Here is a 22,289-nt window from a genome sequence, read left to right on the forward strand (position 1 = left end):
CGGGATCTTCTACATCTGATCCCTCATCTAGCATATCTTCATCTATCTCCTCATAATCATCATTGTCTTGAGCCTCAAAATTTCCTCGGGGAAGATTCAAGAAGATCCTATGTTGTTCTTCATTAGTGAATTGAAACTATAAATCATAGGTGAACTTAAGTATGAGAGAATAATATCTTAGGGTTACTTGTAAGTCATCATCATTATTTATATTCTCCCATATTTCTTCTAAAGTTGAAATTACTGAAGGAAAATATTTTAAAAGCCTAATTACTAGGACATATTGTTCTGGAGCTCTCATCATGATTTTCTTAGACTCTTGAAGGTAACCTATCTCTTTGTGGAACAAGATCATTCTCCGAGTGATTTTCTCTAGTGTTCCTACGGTGTTCCTTGGTTCCCTTATTCTCTTTAAAGCCTTAATGGCTCGGATATCCTCATTGCTTAATGCTCCGTTCATACTTAACTGAAAATATAAACACTAAGGTTGTTAGCTATACATATAAGCAAAATAACCATAACTTAAATACTTACTTGGTGGTCAGATTCGGAGCTTTTGAGTGTGTGTATCGAGGAGAACATCATGTGAAGGAACCGTTTCTCTGATACCAACTGTAATGACCCACTACTCTAGACTTTTGGACCATTAACGAAACTATACATACAATTCCTTAATAAAACTTACATTTGCGAAAATTACCATAAATTTATTAGAAAACTTGTAAAAATAAGAGTTACTTACAAAAATATCAAGAAGGATATGGGATCCCATTGTCTTAAAAACAAAACATAATTTAAAATAAAGGAGTTACATAGAAAGTGCGGAAAAATTACACATAAACCCATAAATAAAAGACTACATCCTCGAAATCGAACTCTCGACTCCTTAAATCCATTCACCATCGATACACAATCTCCAAGCATCCACGAACCTTACCGCCACTAATAGCTATTTTCCTGCACATAAAACAGAAAGGAATAAGCCTAATGCCCAGCAAGGAAAATATAACACATACTTCATCTACATAAATTTCAAAATAATCATAAACTAAACAGGTCCCATGAGATTAGTGGGGTCCTACTAGCTAAGTAGGTCATATGCCCATAATCTATTTGGGGTCTTGCTAGTCATATGGGTGATATGCCCAAGCCTACAAACATACATATTCATAACATATCTTATAACATATTTCATAACATAATCAAATAAGATAACACAAGCATAAAACATATAAATTCTATCCTATTTTCCTTACCAAAGTTACCGAGATATGTGAACAGCGTTGGGACTTTGGAACACTCCTAATAACCATTATGACAAAGAGTGAGTCTAATGAAGAAAAAGAGATGAAAAGGAATGGGAAGACTAAACCATTGAGAAACATACTTACCGAAACTTATGTGCTCAATAACTTAGATTTCCTAACCAAAATAAGAATGAGGTTAGAAGACTGAGTAGAAGGCTAAGAGAAAGAAAATAACATAAAACCAATGAACTAGAGTTTTGGGTTACCTTAAGGACTTGTAAGACCAACCTACACCACAAACCGAAATACTATAGAACCTTACTTCCCAAAGTGTTTGATAAGCTTATGAGGATCAAGCTTATGATTTCCCCAAACCAGGTGTTTACACTCTCACACTCACTTAGCACTTGCAGCCTCTGAACTTAGAGCAAAAGATGAATAAGGGCTGGGTGCTAGGTCCTATTTATAGAGTTTAGGAATGAAAGGATCTTGATTTTACTTGAATAAAAATAATAGCTTTTTAGGTGAAAATAATTTGAATAATCGTTTAGCAGAGGCTGAAGACTCGTTCAAAAAGATGCTGGACTTATCAAGAGGTTGAATGGTTGAATGGAAAAAGAATTCAAAAACTTTCAAAACATACTGAAGGAGGCGATATATCGCCCCCTGTAGGCGATATATCGCCTGGGCCAGTATGCCCGAGGCAGTCGTGCATCGTCTCGTGTTTTCCGTATCTACGTGCTGCGATATATCGCCCTTATAGCTGCGATATATCGGCACACGCTGATTAATTAAACACGAAATTACACATTTTTAGCTATGTTTGAATGGAGTAAACAGCCTTGACTAAGCCCTCAACGTATTCAAAGCTGCTGACTGACCCTATTGCATTCAAACTTTACTCCTTATTAAATTAAATCCTCAAAATACTTAATCCTTAATCACCCATTCATAACATGTGCTTAAAATCCTATTGGTCCTTATCTAAACCTTATAGTATAATAAATATTATTCTTAATATCAGTCATATAATCAAACGTTAGGATAAAATTAATATTCTTAAACTATAGCTTAAACTTAGAAAATCTATAAGTACTACTATGAGTGTCCAAATAATTCCCGGTCTGAACCAAAAATCCATAGTTACAAAGGTAATACTATACATACTATAATACTACTAAATAATTAGCTAAGTAAAGTTCTTGGACTCTACACCTTACTAATGAGCAAATGAAATACCATAAATTAGTAATTTTAGTACCTCATATGTGACTGTTCATGAAATAACCCATCTCTCTATTATCATACTTTAATCAATATTAAAAAAAAAAGATGACTTTTAAAGTTACATTATGCTTTATTACTTGTCACCAAACGAAACACAAAATTACCATCCAAGAAGCATCATGAAGAGCCTTGTAACATTGCCTAGCTTTCTTCTGAAACTCCAGCTGCTCATACCTCTCTCCTCCATATCCTCCTCTTTTTGCGACTTTCTGAGAATCATAATGTAATGTCGCAATTCAGCACAAAGTTTAGACCAAAAAAAAGAAAAGATATAGATGCCTTTTCACCATGTGAGAAACTACAATTAAAGGTCTTCCTGGAGGTTTAAAACTTAAAATAAGGCAGATTGAACATCAGGGAGAGCTTTGTATCTAGATTGTGTAAATGGTCCAAAATCATGTATCATTCATTGTAAAAAAGTTATAACCTCAAAATTGGCAGTAACCAAAATTGGTATATTCATGAATTTACATACTAGCCTGAAAATTATATAACTTAATTACCTCTGGTGGTATATCAAGATATACTACAAGATCTGGAGCCAATAACCCTTTTTCTGGAGCCTACAAAGATGATCTGGTTTGTTAGAAATTAAATACAAACAATTGTTTATAAAAACAACTAAGCATATCTTCATCTTACACCACAAAAAATCTAGTCCTTTGGCAGAAGAGAAAGCCACCCCAGAATAAGAATACCGGTCAACAATGATGGTGGTTCCAGATTTCAATTTACTTTCCATCAAGGATCTGCAAAGAACAAGAATTTTTCAAAACTCCCACGTTTGCTTCTGTCATACAATATGGTTTTAATGAAAAATCCAACATTTATGACAACAGCAATGATAGGAAGCATTATAATTTGAATATATTTTTTTAATTTAACAAACCAAATATTCAACAAATAGTTTACTATTTCACCACTAGCCATCCATTTGGCCTGTCTTTACCCTCTGAATAATCTGAAAGATAAGAGCCGTGCCATGACTTTTGTTAAATCAACATATCATCCATCACCACATTAAACCAGTTACAGATATGAACTCAGCCAATTTTTTGTTTCAAGAACCAATAAATAATACAAAAGGCTAAATAAACAGAAGAAAAAAATTATTCGTTATCTAAATCAACCATAAAGCAATAATGAATTCCAATGCATATAAAAAATTTAGAATGACATAGCTAACCTCTTCTCCCAACGGTTGGCACTGAAAAGAAGATGTATAGCATGATCATGAAGTTGAGATTCATTGAAAAGATAGGATGATATCATTTGCCCCTGACTTATTGTTCTGTCTGGGAATCGCCATAATTCAGCTGAATGCCCCAATCCTTCCAAGTACTTGTGTAGACAACTAGACTTTTGTTTTTCCACAGCGATCTAAGCCTTCTAGAACAATCAATGCACCTCTTGAGCCACTGTTGTCAGTTGACTTAAAGCCATGGATATTTGCCATTTGAATAGACATAATAAAGCCCTTTGAAGGATACTTCAATTGTATATTCAATGACCTTGTTACAGCTACTGTCCCAAAATTCCTACACAACAAAAGCACTCAAATTGTGGAACTCACCAAGAGCGAAAAATCAGGACACTTGCTATTGGGTATGAGAAAACAAAGACACACATATAAAACTGGCACACCTATATGATTTATCCAATTAATGATTTAAAAAAAAATCAATTTTGCCACTTGAGTTGGATTTCTGTTTACTTGACACTCAAATATATCTAATAAAACTCTTTATGCAAAGGGATACTAATTGTAGATGCAAATATGCCAAGGCCTTTATACTGCTAGTCTGCTATTGTACCCAAATTCCTACACAATAGAAACATTAAATTATAGTAACCATCAAGAGCAAAAAATTTCGATGACAGTTATAATTGGGCATTTATGAAAGGGGCATAAACATCACCTATAAATTTAAGGGCTCATTTTTATTTGATGATTCAAAGTGTGTAAAGAACAAGAAATCATTTCACTTTTCTAAATTCTATGTGCTATTTTCTCCCACCCTCCATTTTTTTTAGGATTCTATGTTAAAGATTAAGACTTTTTGAAAGTTATGGTATGTCGTTGAATTTAAAATTCTAAACCAACTCAACTTTTTACAAATGCTTAGGGACTAATAAAAAGATCAATATAAATGAGTTTTAAACAACATGCTCACCATATGACTCCCCATCCAACTCCATTGCAACAAGGACAAATTTCAGCAAACTTCTCAGCATCACTGGAGTTGACTCTTCGAGATATTAAATCATCATAGATATCTGTCATATGTATTTGAATAGCAAACACAAGTGTAGAATTGGTAATCGATAGGTTACTTGCTAAAGATGAGTGGTGGCACATACCATATACTGAAAACAAGCTGTTCATCACACCTGCAATTAACTAAATCAAACATTTACAGTTGTAAATCTCCATCCAAAAAGATGCGATAGTAAGTATAAAAACTAATAAAGGAGTTTTGCCACAAAAATAATAAGATAAAAAAGTACCTATAAAGAGAATAACGTAACAGAGAATAGGGACTGTTGTCATTTCTTGCAGAACCCAAATTAAAGCAAGAAAAATGATGAATCCTGATGGAGTCAACCAGTAACCATCAGAAAATGGTAAGGAAGCATTTGAATATATAAAATTGACAGTACTTTTAAACAACTCAATAAAGTTTCTTACCAATACAAAGTCCACAGAGTGTCCACTATATAATGAACAAGATTAAAAGGAAAAATTAATAAGTGCTCACTTCATAGTAACTGATGAAGACAATATGCAATAATGTTTGCATTTCTCAAAACTGAAATATATGAAATAGCAATCTTACGTTTTTAGCAATACGGAGCACCACAAATAGAGCAACAATTAAACAACCAGCAACAATTCTCACAGTGAGGAGATTTGTTGATGCGAGTATCAAAGTCATTCCCCAGAATGATGAGCCAAGATCTGAGTATGTAAAATTTCGTATAAAGCATGAAGCCATGGAAACACATCATGCTAATTGACAAAAATTGTAAAACCAATATCAAAAGAAATAAAAAATTCTACGGACTTTACAAAGACCTCATTTTCAGTTTTACTACAATTGAACTTGGTGTATGCAATTTGAAAGAATAATCAGTAATAAGAAATTCTTAAGGGTAGTTCAGTGCCAGAAACCAAGTGCAAGGCGAACATGTATAATTGACGCACGTAAGAAACACCATGAATACATAAAGAACTGAGAAAAAAAAAAAGGTCTATTGAAGTGAAGCTTTTTTTGTTCAGATTGAAAAAAAAAATCAATTGAACTAAGGAATGCAAAGACAGAGGAAATACATTCATGAATATTCTATCAAAGAAAAGCATGCAATGTTTCATTTCCACTTAACAAACTCTAAAGTAGGGCGTGGACCATAGAAAAAATAGTTGCTAGGGAAAAAAGTGTATTACATCCTGCAGGTAATATCAACCAGTATACACCACCATGCGTTTGTGTGACGCCACCCTCATTTGCATGGACTTGGATTCCCTCCACCTACAATTGAGATCATATTAGTTTGCATGACTGACTTCAGGAACCACGAAAATGAGGATTAAGGGCATGAACTAGCTTCACAATATAAGCATTGAGTACAAAAGAGGGGAAAGGTGAAGAGCTTCTAACATGACCACATGTGAGTTTGCAAGCAATAGCATGACTTGCTTCATGCAAGAACACTGTGATGAGCTTAAAGGGTGTGAGTAGTACTGTTCTCCAGAGCTACAACATGCACAACAAAAAAGTTAATGTCATTAGAGCTGCCAAATTGAATATGAAGTTTGCCAAAGCTATCAACAAGACTATTAAAAGTTCAGACCATCTTGGCATTTACCAAAATCGTCTCATGTTTATTTCCTTTCAGCTATTAGGTCTCAAATCTCAATAATCTATCTTTTATTCATCACAAACCACTAATAAATAGAGGAAAGCACACGGAAAAGGAAGAGGCAGAAAACATAAAATCAGGAAATAATAGGATTCATATGCCTAACAGATGATCCTTCTAAGTCTAGTCCTAATCATATTAGTATCTATTTAAGAAATTAGGTAAATAAATACAGCTGTAAAATAAACACAGCTGTTTACTACAACCCAGCAGTCCTTCAACATTTTCTGTTATGAATACGGCCCAGTAGTCCTTCAACATTTTCTGTTTACCACTCTTCATTATTAATAATTTTTCCTTTTCTAGGTAGCTAGGTTAGATGTATCTACATTAGCCTGCAAACTTGACAGTCATTTTAAAGTGGATCGGTCAAATCAACTAGTTGAAAGCTAACTCAACCCAATGAATCTTTGCAGCCATCTCATTGTCAATTTTCACTAGCCTCTATCATTTGGTTTGGCTTGATGCTTATCATTTTGATCCATGCTTCCCTTGTTAAAAACTCGTACACTCTACTCAAATGTACCTCAGACCCTAATGACCCAATAGATCATTTGAAAGTAGCTATTACAAGTTTCCCTTTCTTTCTATTTTCTACTTCCGTACCATAAGTTTGACCAAGTAAATTTCATTGTGTTAAAACCAATGTCAAAAGAAATACAGAGCGCAACAAACAAAATAACTTCTAATAAATAATTTTCACATACAACCGTGTTTCTCTATACGTCTCAGTGTCTCGCCATTTTGACCAACATCTCACCCTTTCTTACACTCCAAACAGATATATGACAGTTGCTAATCACAAGATGTCTCGATCATCCAACTACTATACTACTAGTCTCTAGCACATTAATTCTATCATCAAAATTTCTGCATTCCATTTAAGCAAAGCAAAACTTGTATGTTTTATCTTTGTAGGTGTTTATGATAAGTCATAAGAAATGTTCCTATAATTTATTTTTCATAAAATTTGGTGAATACATTCCTAAATTAATAGAAAGAGTCTGCGAAAGAACAATTACACAAAAGAGCAAACCTATAAGCCATATTCAAGATTTAGAGTACACCCATACATACAGTCTTACTTATTAAACCAAGCAAGGTCTAAATGACTAGCCCTTGTACCAATAGTAGCTCTTCTACTATACAGGACAACTTCTATATTTTTATAAACAAATCAAGGTAAGATTTAACAAAACAAAACTCTCCAAAGAGACCCAAAGTTTAAAAAGTTCAAGATCACAAAAAGAAAGAAATGGGAAACTCGCCTTTAATTTAAAAGCACATGTACATGGTGAAACAAAGGAAATACTACTCTCAGATTTTTGAGAAAAAAATGTACGAAGAATCAAAATCATGTGCAAGTGCGTCCCCTTTTATGCAACCGATGATACTTTGAATCAACCAAAACAAAAGACTCCATTTTTTTTTCATTTTCTTTCTTGGAAACCAAACATAGCTTAAAGGGGTGTTTTATTCATAAAAAAAAAAACTTACAAAGAGGATAACAACGGTGAAGACTCCAATAGTGGTCAAGAAGACAACTTGATCGTGCTGGCAACAGTTCATCAAGGCCCAATTCGGCATTCTGAATCTTCAATCCCAGAAATCAGAAGAAAGAAAGTTGAGAAGAATTATTGGGAGTTTGAACTTTGAGAGGAAAAAAAATAAAGAAAAGGGAAAGAAAGCAATTGGGACTCCAGTGATTGCTCTAATATGGTGTGAGCTATGAACATATATGAGAGAGGGCGGAGGTCCATACCTGGAGAATCCGTAGCGCACCTGAGGTGTTGTCGCCTGAGAAGGAAGAATCCAGTCGCCGGAGAAGAGAGGTTGACTCCAGTCACACGAACTGTTGTGGATGTCGAGCAATGGCGGGGTTGCTGTCCTGGAGTCGAACGGCGACTGGGCTACTATCTTGGGGTGCTATCCGGGGTTGTCGAACGGAGGTGGGAGGCACCGTCATGGAGGAGGTGCTGCGAGCAAGGTCAAACGAGGGTGGAGGGGTTCACGATTACTGGGGCAATTTTTTAACCTAGAAATAAGTCATTCTTTACAAAATAAAAAAGAGAAAAAATAATCTGTTTTTTAAAAAATAGTTTTATTAGTTTTAAAAGAAAAAAATAAAATTAATACTATAAATTTTTAAAAAGTATCGGTTGTGTTTAATTAGTTAAAAAATTTATATTGTTTGGTAACACTTAAAAATTAGTGTTTTATTTAATTAATTAAAAATTTAACAATTAAATATAAAATATGTTTAGTAATTCTATTTTTATTTGTTATTTTTTTAAATTTTAATTAAAATTTATTAAATTTTGAAAATAGATTTTTTTCACTTTCAAAATTTTTTTAAACTGCTTTCGATTTTTCCTTTCTTTTTATTCTTCTATTCTTCAAATCAAAACCTCATATTGTTAAACAAAAAATAAAAATAAAAGTTATCAAACGTGTTTATTATATTTTTTGTTTTTAAAAACAATAAACGCGTTTGATAAATTTTATTTTTATTTTTTGTTTAACAATATGAAATAAGGTGTTGATTTGAAGAAGAGAAGAAAAAAAGAAACAAAAAGTCGAAACGGTTTAAAAAAAATTAAAAGTGAAAAAAAATTATATTTTCAAAATTTAATGAATTTTAATTAAAATTTTAAAAATAATAAATAAAAATAAAGTTACCAAATACTGTTTTATGTTCAATTCTCAATTTTTTGATTAACTAAATAAAAACCTATTTTTTTAAGTGTTACCAAACAGCACCATCATTAATGAATTTTTAATAAAAGAAATCTTATTTTATTAAATATATAATAAGTAATTCAATTAGCAATTAATATTACAAAAAAAAATTAAAAAATTTAAAGAATTATTTGAATAACTCATTTAAAAACAAAGGTCATTCTTTAACTAGTAGCTATTTTGTGTGTTGCAAATTATTAATTAATATATTTAAATAAAATATATTAAATTATATTAAAAAATACAAATTAAATTAGTACTTGATTAGAAAAGTTGTATTGCATTAGACAACAGTTTAAGTAGAAATGTTGTCTCATGTTAAAAATAGACATGATACAACAGTCTCATTAGAACTGTTGTTTCATGTGAGTTTTAATTTTCATGGCACAATAGTTTGTGAGCGACTATTGTGTCATGTATATTTTTAACATGACACGACAGTTTTACCACAAACATCATCTCATGCATGTCGTCTAAGTACAATTTTGTAGTAGTGATTCCCCAAGCTTCAAAGAACCTTTCTCGCTATTAGAACTATTTTCCTGCACATATAAACAAAAAGGAGTGAGCCTAATGCCCAGCAAGGAAAATCTAACATATAGCCATATACATGAAAATTCATAATGCAACATAAAAACATACCATAACACTTATGTCACATATATACTATAATGGCCATTATTACTTAGGGTCCCATAAACTAAGCAAGTCATATGCCATTAGAAAAGTGGGGTCTTGCTAGCTAAGCAAATCATATGCCCATAATCTATTTTGGGGCTTGTTTGTCATATAGGTCATATGCCCAAGTCTGCAATCATACTTAACATAACATTTTACATAACATAAAATCATAAGATAACATATAAAATCATATAACACATAAATCCTATCCAATTTTCCTTACCAAAATAACCGGGATATGGGAACTGATTTGGGACCTTGGAACACTTCTAAAAACCATTTATAATATGGTGAGTATATTGAAGAAAAGTGATGAAAGTGAAGAAGGATCTATGCTATATACTTACCAAAAACCTTGTGCTTAAGAACTTGGATTTCCTAACCAAGAATAAGAATAAGGTTAGAATGAGTAAAAGACTATGAGAATTTTCAAAGAACATAATACAGAAATGGACTAGAGTTTGGAAATACCTTGAAGACTTATATGATCAATCTAAACCTTGAACCGAAATGTGAATAAACCTTACTTCCCCAAGTGTTTGATAAGCTTATAATTCCCAACCCAAGTGTTTATACTCTCATACTCACCTAGCAACTTGCAGCTTCTGAACTTAGAGTAATAGATGAATAAATGGCTGGGTACTAGGTCCTATTTATAGAGTTTAGGAATGAAAAGATCTCATTTAACTTGAATAAAAATAATGGCTATTAACTGAAAATAATTTGAATTATCATTCAGCAGAGGCTGAAGACTCGTTCAGAAAGGTGATGGACTTATCAAGAGGTTGAAGGTTTGAATAGAAAACCTTTTTGAAAACTTTCAAAATATGCTGAGGGAGGCGATATATCGCCTGGACCATTATGCTCGAGGCAATCGTGCATCATTTCGTGTTTTCCGTATCTTCGTACTGCAATATATCGCCCCCTATAGCTGCGATATATCGGCATACGCTGAATATTTAAACACAAAATTACACATTTTTAGCTTAATTTGAATTGAGTAAACAACCTTGACTAAGCCCTCTAAACATTTTCAAAGCTGCTGACTGACCTTAGAGTATTCAAATTTTAACCTTCATAAATTAAATCCTCAAAATACTTAATCATTAATAAACCCATACATAACATGTGTTATTATCTTATTGGTTCTTATCTAAACCTTATAGTATAATAAATATTATCCTCAATATAAGTCATATTAATCAAACCTTAGGTTAAAATTAATATTCCTAAACTATAGGTTAAACTTAGAAAATCTACAAGTACTACTATGAGTGTCCAAATAAATCCTGGTCTGAACCAAAAATCCACAGTCATAAAGATAATACTATTATTACTATTATACAACTATCTAACTTAGCTAAGAAAGTTCTTGGACTCTACAATTCTCCCGTACTAAAAAGAATTTCGTCCTAGAAATTTACTTACCAAATAATTCCGGATACCGGCTTTGCATGTCCTCCTCTAACTCCCACGTTGCCACTCGTTCAGAACTATTACTCCATAGGACTTTGACTATAGGAAAGCTCTTGGACCATAACTGCTTCATCCCCCTATCTAGGATGCTAACTGGTCGTTCCTCGCAACTTAAGTCTTTTTGGAGTGCTATCGTATCGTACTTGAGGATGTGAGATGGGTCTGACACATATTTGCGTAACATCGAGATGTGGAACACGTTGTGACTATCTGCTAGTGCTGGCGGTAGGGCTAGTCTATACGCAACTGCCCCTACTTTCTCCAATATCTCAAAAGGACGTATGAATCGGGGACTAAGCTTGCCTTTCTTTCCAAACCGCTTTACACCTTTCATAGGAGATATCTTCATGAAGACTTGATCTCCAACTTGGAATTCCACATCGCGTCGCTTGGCATCTGCATAGATTTTCTGACGGCTTTGAGCAGCAAGCATACGCTTTCTAATAAGCACTACTGCTTCTTGAGCTTGTCTAACAGCTTCGGGACCTAGAAGCTGCCTTTCTCCTACCTCGTCCCAGTGCAACGGCGATCGGCACCTTCTTCCATATAGCAACTCATAAGGTGCCATCTCGATCGTTGACTGGTAGCTGTTGTTGTAGGAGAACTCTATCAACGGCAAGTACTTATTCCATGATCCTCTGAAATCAAGTACACACGCGCGTAGCATATCCTCTAAAATCTGAATCGTACGCTCGGACTACCCTTCTGTCTGAGGATGAAAAGTTGTACTAAGACTTAACTTAGTACCCATAGCTTGCTTTAAACTTCCCCAAAATCTCGACGTAAACACTGATCCTCTATCCGACACTATCGTCTTGGAGATTCCATGCAATCGTACAATCTCTTAGACATAAATGTCTACATATTGGTCTACCGTGTATGAAGTGTTAACAGGAAGGAAATGAGCTGACTTGGTTAGGCTATCTATTACTATCCAAGCGGAATTATGCTGCTTATTCATCCTTGGCAGACCCGTCATGTAGAGTCCATGAACTTTACTTAGCTAGTTAGATAGTAGTATTATAGTATGTATAGTGTTATCTTTGTAACTGTGGATTTTTGGTTCAGACCGGGAATTATTTGGACACTCATAGTAGTACTTATAGATTTTCTAAGTTTAACCTATAGTTTAGGAATATTAAGTATAACCTAAGGTTTGATTATATGACTGATATTAAGGATAACATTTGTTATACTATAAGGTTTAGATGAGGACCAATAGGATTTCAAGCACATGTTATGAATGGGTGATTAAGGATTAAGTATTTTGAGGATTTAATTTAATAAGGAGTAAAGTTTGAATGCAATAGGGTCAGTCAGCAGCTTTGAATACATTGAGGGCTTAGTCAAGGCTGTTTACTCCTATCAAACTTAGCTAAAAATGTGTAATTTCGTGTTTAAATATTCAGCGTGTGCCGATATATCGCAGCTATAAGGGGCGATATATCGCAGCACGTAGATACGGAAAACACGAAACGATGCACGGTCGCCTCGGGCATACTGGCCCAGGCGATATATCGCCTACAGGGGGCGATATATCGCCTCCTTTAGCATAATTCAAATGTTTTTGAATTCTTTTTCCTTTCAGCCATTCAACTTCTTCATAAATCCAGCATCTTTTGAACGAGTCTTCAGCCTCTGCTGAACGATTATTCAAATTATTTTCACATAAAAAGCTATTATTTTTATTCAAGTAAAATCAAGATCCTTTCATTCCTAAACTCTATAAATAGGACCTAGTACCCAGCCATTATTCACCTTTTGCTCTAAGTTCAGAGGCTGCAAGTGCTAAGTGAGTGTGAGAGTATAAACACTTGGGTTTTGGGGAAATCATAAGCTTAAACATCATAAGCTTATCAAACACTTGGGGAAGTAAGGTTTTATAGTATTTCGGTTTGAGGTGTAGATTGGTCTTACAAGTCTTCAAGGTAACCCAAAACTCTAGTTCATTTTTGTACTTGATCTTTTAAGTTCTCATAGTCTTCTACTCAGCCTCTAACCTTAATTTTTATTTTGGTTAGGAAATCTAAGTTCTTAAGCAAAAAGGTTTTGGTAAGTATTTTTTCTCAAGGTTTATTCCTTCCATTCCTTTCATTTCTTTTTCTTTATATCTACTCACCCTGTTATATATGGTTTTAGGAGTGTTCCAAAAGTCCCAACTCTGTCCTCATATCCTGGTAACTTTGGTAAAGAAAATAGGATAGAATCTATATGTTTTATGCTTGTGTTATCTTATGTGATATGTTATGAAATATGTTATAAAAATGTTATGAAATGTGTATGTTTGTAGGCTTGGGCATATGACCCATATGACTAACAAGACCCCAAAAAGATTATGGGCATATGACCTACTTAGCTAGTAGGACCCCACTAATCTCATGGGCATATGACTTGTTTAGTCTATGGGACCCCAAGTAATAATGGACATTATAATAAGTGTATGTAATAAGTGTTATGATATGTCTTTATGTTTATTATTAAATTTTATGTTTATGACTATGTGTTAGATTTTCCTTGTTGGGCATTAGGCTCATTCCTTTTTATTTTATGTGCAGGAAAATAGCTTTAGAGGCGGTAAGATTCGTGGACGCTTAGAGAATGTGTATCGATGATGAATGGAGTCAAGGAGTCGAGAGTTCAATTTCTCGAGGATGTAGTCTTGTTTTACTTTTTATGGTTTTACATGTATTTTCCGCACTTTCTATGTAACTCCTTTTTACATTAAGTTATGTTTTGTTTTAAAGACAATGGGTACCCATATCCTACTTATTTTATGAAAGTAACTTTTGTTTCTACAAGTTTCTAATAAAACTATGGTATTTTCGCAAATGTAAGTCTTATTAAGGGTTTGTATGTATAGTTTCATTAATGGTCCTAAAGTCTAGAGTAGTGGGTCATTACAGTTGGTATCAGAGAAACAGTTCCTTCGCATGAAGTTCTCCTCGATACACACACTCAAAAGCTCCGAATCTGACCGCCAAGTAAGTATTTAAGTTATAGTTATTTTGCTTATGTGTATAGCTAACAACTTTAGTGTTTATGTTTTCAGTTAAGTATGAACGGAGCATTAAGCAATGAGGATATCCGAGCCATTAAGGCTTTAAAGAGAATAAGGGAACCAAGGAACACCGTAGGAACACTAGAGAAAATCACTCGGAGATTGATCTTGTTCCACAAAGAGATAGGTTACCTTCAAGAGTCTAAGCAAATCATGATGAGAGCTGCAGAACAATACGCCCTAGTAATTAGGCTTTTAAAAGATTTTCCTTCAGTAATTTCAACTTTAGAAGAAATATGGGAGACTATAAATAATGATGATGACTTACAAGTAGCCCTAAGATATTATTCTCTCATACTTAAGTTCACCTACGATTTAGAGTTTCAATTCACTAATGAGCAACAACATAGGATCTTCTTGAATCTTCCCCGAGGAAATTTTGAGGCTCAAGACAATGATGATTATGAGGAGATAGATGACGATATGCTAGATGACGGATCGGATGTAGAAGATCCCGATTTTTAGAATAGATTTTTATTGTTTTTTTTATTTTCTTTTTTTTTTATGATTGTAAATAAGTGAAAATTGTTTTTCCAAATGAATAACATGCTATTTTATTTTCATGTATGAGTGAGGGTGGATACAAATCAATGAACCAAGTTTCCTTATTGAGAGTTAGGGGGCCATAGTAGTGGGAACGATTTTACTGATCCCAGCCCTCCCTCAATATGGTTAACTTTGGAACAAAGATAAGTTTCGAGCCTGAGAATTAAGTCATATAGGATGATTAGAAACACACTTAGAAAATAAAGATGACTTGTTTTTCTAAGTATAGAAACCCGCTCTAAATAATAATAAAGACTTATATAATTTTTCATAAGAAGTCATAATAAATAGGTCCGAGATATGTTTGTTTTAGAATAAGTTTTGCCTTAGAGCCTATTAGGGTAAGTTCTAACATGTTCTCGACTGTTAGAACTTTTGGGTGAAGATGTCGCTCCGAAGATCTGCACGCACCAATGAAAATGCCTTCAATGATGTTCCAGCGACCAATGAAGTCCCTCCAGTTCACCGAAGGGGAGTGCGTGCTACTGCCCGCCGCAACACGCCGGCACCACCAGCTGCCAGACTGCGACAACAAGTCGAGGAATTTTTGCAGCAACAACACCAACAGGCTCAAACTCAGCCTCAGCCTCCGCCGCAGCCGCAATCGCGGCCACAGCAAATGGCCCCAGCACCCCAACAAGTTGGTCCATATGGGGGATGGCCAATAACGAATTACGCGCCGTATCCAGTACAGCACATGGAGCCAGTGTATGAAAGGTTCCGCAAGCAGCACGCTCCAAACTTCGAAGGGACTATAGACCCCTTTGAGGCAGAAGAGTGGCTAAGGAATGTGGAGCCAATTCTTACGCACATGAATCTCAGTAATGCGGACCGCATATCCTGCGTCTCGTCATTACTCAAGAAGGATGCCAGAATATGGTGGGACTTAGTTTAGCAGACTAACGATGTCACCACCATGATATGGACAAGATTTGTGGAGCTATTCCACAAGAAGTATTACACCTCGGCAGTCATCGCTAATGGTAGAAGAATATGCTCGTCAGTTCGACAGATTAGCCAAGTTTGCACCAGAGTTGGTTCCAACTGACTTTACGAGGTTGACCAAGTTCGTTAGAGGACTTAGACCAAAGATGGAATTAGGGGTTGAATTAGCAAACCCGGGAAACACTACATATGCCGACGTTTTTGAGACGGAAATCGAGGTAGAAAGGATTCAGATGAATGTTAGCGAGGAGAAGAGGGATTAAACGATTGTTCCAGACCAAAAGTCTTTGCCTTGACCAAGGGAGGAACCCATGCTAGTAACAAGCAGTTACAGGTCAGATTCCTATCCTCGATAGTGTATGTTCTAGTATCGCTTGATTTGGAGCAATATACTTGTATATCTCGTTAGGAATGATAGAAAAAACTAGACAAACATAGTGAAAGATTTAGAACTAGGTTTGTAACCAAGTTGCCTTCGGGCAAAGTGGTTCTATCATCATGGATAGTACGAGGCGTACCAATCAAGATTGAGGACAAGGAACTAGAAGGAGACCTGATAGAACTTGTGATCAAGGACTTCGGCGTAATACTAGGCATGGATTGGCTAGCACGGCATGGCGCAACGATTGTCTGCAAACGCAAGAAGGTGATGTTTGAGACTCCTGACGGCCAGAAACTATGCTTCATGGGACAAGCTTCAGGATTGCGCACCCCGTTAGTATCATCTCTCAAAGCTCAATGAATGATGGAGAAAGGATGTCAAGCATTCTTAGCCAGCATCACGAATGTGGAGAAGGAGACATCACTTAAAATTGGAGATGTCTGAGTTATACAAGAATTTCTAGAGGTATTTCCCGATGACTTGCCAGGATTGCTGCCAACTCGAGAAATAGACTTCACGATAGAATTAGTACCAGGCACCGAGCCTATCTTTAAGGCACCATACTGGATGGCACCTACGGAACTCAAGGAGTTAAAGACGCAGCTACAAGAACTCCTAGACTTGGGTTTTATTAGGCCAAGCCATTCACCATGGGGAGCTCCGGTACTATTCGTGAAGAAGAAGGATGGAAGTATGCGGATGTGCACAGACTATCGTGAGTTGAACAAAGTAATGATTAAGAACAAGTACCCGCTACCTCGGATCGACGATTTGTTTGATCAACTCCGAGGCGCGACTGTATTTTCTTAGTTCGATTTATGGTCTGGGTATCATCAGCTCAAGGTAAAGGGAGAAGATATTCCTAAGACATCCTTTAGGACTCGTTATGGACATTACGAGTTCTTGGTTATGTCTTTTGGTCTTACTAACGCACCAGCCGCGTTTATGGACTTAATGAATAGGGTCTTCAAAGACTACTTAGATAAATTCGTCTTTGTGTTTATCGACGACATTTTAATATACTCCAAGGAATAAGTAGAGCACGAGGAACATTTGAGGATGATTTTGACGCGATTGAAGGAGCATCAACTCTACGCAAAGTTCAAGAAATGCGAGTTTTGGCTTTCGCAAGTGGCGTTCCTCGGGCACATTATATCGAAAGATGGAGTTGCAATAGATCCATCAAAGGTAGAGGCCGTGAAGGATTGGCCCAGACCAAAGAACGCATCTGAAGTAAGAAGCTTCTTAGGGTTAGCAGGTTATTATAGGAAGTTTGTAGAGGGCTTTTCAAAGATAGCCACTCCACTCACCAACCTGACCTGGAAGCAACAAAAGTTTAACTGGAATGACAAGTGTGAAGAAAGCTTTCAGTTGCTTAAAGATAAGCTTTGCTCAACACCAGTACTCAGTGTACCGACACCCAACGATAAGTTCGTTGTCTACTGCGATGCATCAAAGCTAGGATTAGGATGCGTGCTGATGCAAAACGACAAGGTGATAGCCTACGCCTCACGACAGCTAAAGGAGTACGAACAGCGCTATCCAACTCACGATATGGAGTTGGTAGCGGTGGTCTTTGCGTTAAAAATTTGGCGCCACTATCTTTACGGAGAACGGTGCGAGATTTATACGGACCACAAAAGTTTAAAGTACTTCTTTACTCAGAAGGAGTTTAACATGATGCAGCGCAGGTTGTTGGAGTTAGTCAAGGATTACGACTGTGAAATCCTATACTGTTATATTATTTTATAATATAGTGTAATATTATATTATTTTATAATATAATGTTTTAGATTAAATAAATGTGACATAGAGTGTCACATATTGTAACATATAATAGAGAGTTGCATTATTTGGATATATGTGAAATATCCAAACATGTAACATATTTGGTGTTACAAATTCATCACATATTTGTAACTCCTAAATATCACCCATTATTGTGTAGATTTGTTGTTACACAATATTGAGATGAATTTCTTAAAGCCATATGAGAAATGGCTGATAGAGATATGATTATAACTCCCATATTGTGTATGGATGTTACAAAATCAAGTGGGAATAAATTGGAACGTTTTGGAAAAAACTGAAAAAATGTGTTGTTGAAATTGACTGAGGGCCGTGGCGCCTGGAACAAGCGCCGCGGCCCTAAAGGCTGACAGCTTCATATAATTTCGGTTTTTATCCAATTTTGAACGATTCCAACAGCCAAGTAACTCCCAAATCTCTATTTTAATTCCATAAAACACCCAATTAATCATTGGTAACAGCCATGGGGGTTGGTGGAATTTGAAATTCAAAGGGTGTCTCTAAACTCTATAAATAGGAGCCTAATGCTCACTTGTAAGATACACCATTTCTATCCACTAAAGCACTTGGCTAGAAACACCTTGAGGCTTGATAATTCCATAAAGCATTTCCAAAATCTGAGAGAGATCCCTTAGTGCTTGAGTTAGGGGGAAATAAGCTTTTGGACAAAGGTTTTAAACCTTATTCAAGTTGGTGATCCCCAATCCTCTTCACTTAGGTTGTGTAAGTGAGAGTTTGTTTGTGGTTCATGTTCTTCCTTTTATTCTATTTTTCTTCTTCTTATTCTCTTGTTTTATTTACTTGTATATTTTGTTTAAGAGTTGTAATCTCTTAATTTGGTCCAAACACTTTATTTTATTTGTAACTTTTGTTTTGAGTTGTATTTTACTATTCTCTTCTTCTTCATCATCTTCTTCATTTCCTTTGTTTTATTTGTATTTTTAGCTATAAAGTTGTAACACTTTATTTAATCAATCTTGTCCATTGTAATATTTTGCATAGAGTTGTAACATTATCTTACCATTTGCATTGAGGCAATATTATTTTTCCTAACATTCAAAAGCTTATCCCCATTGTTTGTTTCAATGGAAGGTGAGACTATCAAAATCATGAACCAATACCTAGTAGGGTGGAATAGGTTTCATGGATTCAATTGAACTTGGTGGTAAGACAAGGTAAGTGTAAATTTTATATAATAGTGATGAAATTTTATTTCATGTATTAGCATGTTTTCCAAATGTTGATATATGAATAAATTGTGTAAATGTTAACATGTTAATATAATATGAGATACATTGTAACATAGGTTACACATCTATTTGTAAAAGTTAAATCTTTAGAAGTGAACTTTTGAGAAGCTCTACATAATCTAGTGATTTTTAATCTTTTATGTATGCTATATGTGAGATAGTAAGACATACATTTGACACGAAAATTATTTTTTGAGATTTTATAAATCATGATAATTAGGTAGTTTTTGACATGCCTATATATTGATTTTGTGAATCAATAGAATATATAAATATGTGGATATATGAATTATTGTATGATATTTGTGATATACTTACAATATAATTATGAGATTCAAAATGCATGCTAATATGATGGATGTATGTTGAAAAATTATGTGAAATTTCTTTGAAACATAATTGTGTTAATATATAAAAGTATATTGATATATACATGAGAATTATCATGATTATTATGGTGTGCCATATAATATGATTATTAAGGTGATAATAATTATATAAATATGTTTTATCATATTTTATTGCAATGTGATGAGTTACCATTTATTTGGTAAATAAAGAGAATTATTTGAGAAATTAAAATTTCTCATTTAAGTGTTGACCATCTCAACTTATGAGATAAGAAAAGATGAACCTAAAAGGGTTACATCTTTTGATAAGAGTGTTGCTATTGCAAGAAAATGGATTAAGAGAATCCAAAATTATGGAATGAAATATTGACCAATAGGCTTGGAGTCTAAAGTGTGGTCAAAAGAGAAAACATTTGAGAATTACTTAGTGACAATAATTCTCAAATATTCAATGTCTCAATGAGGTGACATTACAAAATTGGAGAAGCAATTTTGAATCTTTATACCAATAATGAATAAGGTTGAATCTCAATGAGGTGACATTCTTGTTAAAGATGGTGATATGTTTTAAATTAATCTCAATGAGGAGACAAGGTTAAACCAAAGCATTAGAAATCAAAGTGTTTAAATAAATCATTGAGGGTTCATTTTCTTTGATTTAAGTTTTTAAAATTGACATCTTCAAATTGATTTTGACGAGAAAATCAATGGATGTCAAAATGTTGTTTTCAAAAGAATCTCAAAGAGACTCTTAGAAAACGCACAAAAGTTGGTTAAGTGACTTTGAGATTATTTAGTCAACTAAATAAAAAGATTAAGGTGCTAAGAAGTGATAGAGGAGGAGAGTACTTCTCTAATGAATTCAATACATTTTGTGAAGAAAATGGTATAATTCATGAGTGCACTGCACCTTATACACCACAACACAATGGTGTTGCCGAAAGGAAAAATAGGACTTATCTAGAGATGATAAATTCTATGTTGATGTTTTCTAAGTTGAACTTCAACTTGTGGGGTGAAGCACTTTTAATCGCTTGTCACATTCTTAATCAAATACTGATGAAGAAAAATGAGATATCTCCATATGAGTTATGGAAAGGAAGAAAACCCAACATAGGGTACTTCAAAGTGTGGGGGTGTCTTGCATATTGCAAGAAAAACGAACCTAATAGAACAAAGTTAGGTTCAAGAGCCATAAAGTGTGCTTTTGTTGATTATGCCAACAATAGTAAAGCTTATAGGCTATTAGATTTAGAGTCTAATATTGTGATTGAATCTAGAGAGGTTGAATTCTTTGAGAATATGTTATGTGACAACAATTCTCAAGCTTCAACATCTCTAAAGGAGAATTTGTTATATGAGAACAACTCTCAAGCTTCTACATCCAAAGTTGATTCTCAAGAGGAGAATTCTCAAAAGGATGTAAAGCAACCCTTTGAACCTAGAAGAAGTCAAAGGCTTAAAAATCATAAAAGTCTAGTAGTGGATGAGATAGATTCTCAACGAATTTCATTCTACACGGTAGAAGGAAATAGAGAGGAAGTCATTAGGAAAATTCCTATTGTACTTCTCGTTGAGGATGATCCTAAGAATTATAGAGAAGCTATGCAATCAAGAGATAGTGCATTTTGGAAAGAAGCCATCAATGATGAGATGGATTCCATTCTTTCCAATAACACTTGGGAATTGGTAGACCTCCCACCGGGGTCTAAGCCAATTGGGTGTAAGTGGGTATTTAGGAGAAAATACCACACTGACGGCACTATCCAAACCTTTAAAGCCAGATTAGTGGCTAAAGGGTTTAGGCAAAAAGAGGGTATCGATTATTTCGATACCTATGCGCCTGTTGCAAGAACAACTTCTATAAGAATTTTGTTCGCATTAGCTTCTATACACAACTTGTATGTTCATCAAATGGATGTCAAAACGGCATTCCTAAATGGTGACCTCAATGAGGAGGTCTATATGGAACAACCCGAAGAGTTTGTCCTACCAAAATATGAACATAAAGTTTGTAGACTTGTAAAATCCTTATATGGATTGAAACAAGCTCCTAAGCAATGGCATGAGAAATTTGATCAAGCCATCATGTCTAATGGGTTTAGACATAACAATGGAGACAAGTGTTTATATTCCAAAACTTGTAAGGGATATGTAATCATTGTTTGCTTATATGTGGATGACATGCTTATTCTAAGTAATAGCATGAAAGGGATAGAAGAAACGAAGAGGTTTCTATCATCAACCTTCATGATGAAAGATCTTGGAGAAGTTGATACCATACTCGGTATCAAAGTAAAGAAACATAGTGGGGGTTTTGCGTTAGGGCAAGCCCACTATGTTGAGAAAGTATTGAACAAATTTAACCATCTCAAGGTTAAAGATGCCAATACTCCATTCGATCATAGTGTAAAACTAGAGAAGAATGAAGGAAGAGCGGTGGCTCAATTGGAGTACGCTAGTGCTATAGGGAGTCTAATGTACGCTGCCCAGTGTACTAGACCCGATATAGCATTTGCGGTAAGTAAACTTAGTAGGTTTACAAGTAATCCAAGTGTGGATCACTGGAAGGCAATTGGAAGAGTCCTTGGTTATCTC

At 34.8% G+C, this 22,289-nt stretch overlaps 1 long non-coding RNA gene and 1 pseudogene across 1 annotated transcript; both read right to left on the bottom strand.

The window, feature by feature from the left end:
- Positions 1-2,560: 2,560 nt before the first annotated feature.
- On the bottom strand, positions 2,561-5,085 carry LOC133815535 (thymidylate kinase-like; annotated as a pseudogene).
- A 313-nt stretch (positions 5,086-5,398) lies between these two features.
- Positions 5,399-6,289, bottom strand: LOC133816706 (uncharacterized). Its single transcript, XR_009885421.1, has 3 exons — positions 6,194-6,289; positions 5,980-6,064; positions 5,399-5,493 (listed from the first exon to the last, which is right to left on the bottom strand). It is a non-coding gene; the product is annotated as an uncharacterized LOC133816706 (long non-coding RNA).
- Between the last annotated feature and the right edge of the window lie 16,000 nt (positions 6,290-22,289).

Source organism: Humulus lupulus, chromosome 2 (assembly GCF_963169125.1).
Source record: "Humulus lupulus chromosome 2, drHumLupu1.1, whole genome shotgun sequence".
In the NCBI taxonomy this organism is placed as follows: Eukaryota; Viridiplantae; Streptophyta; class Magnoliopsida; order Rosales; family Cannabaceae; genus Humulus; species Humulus lupulus.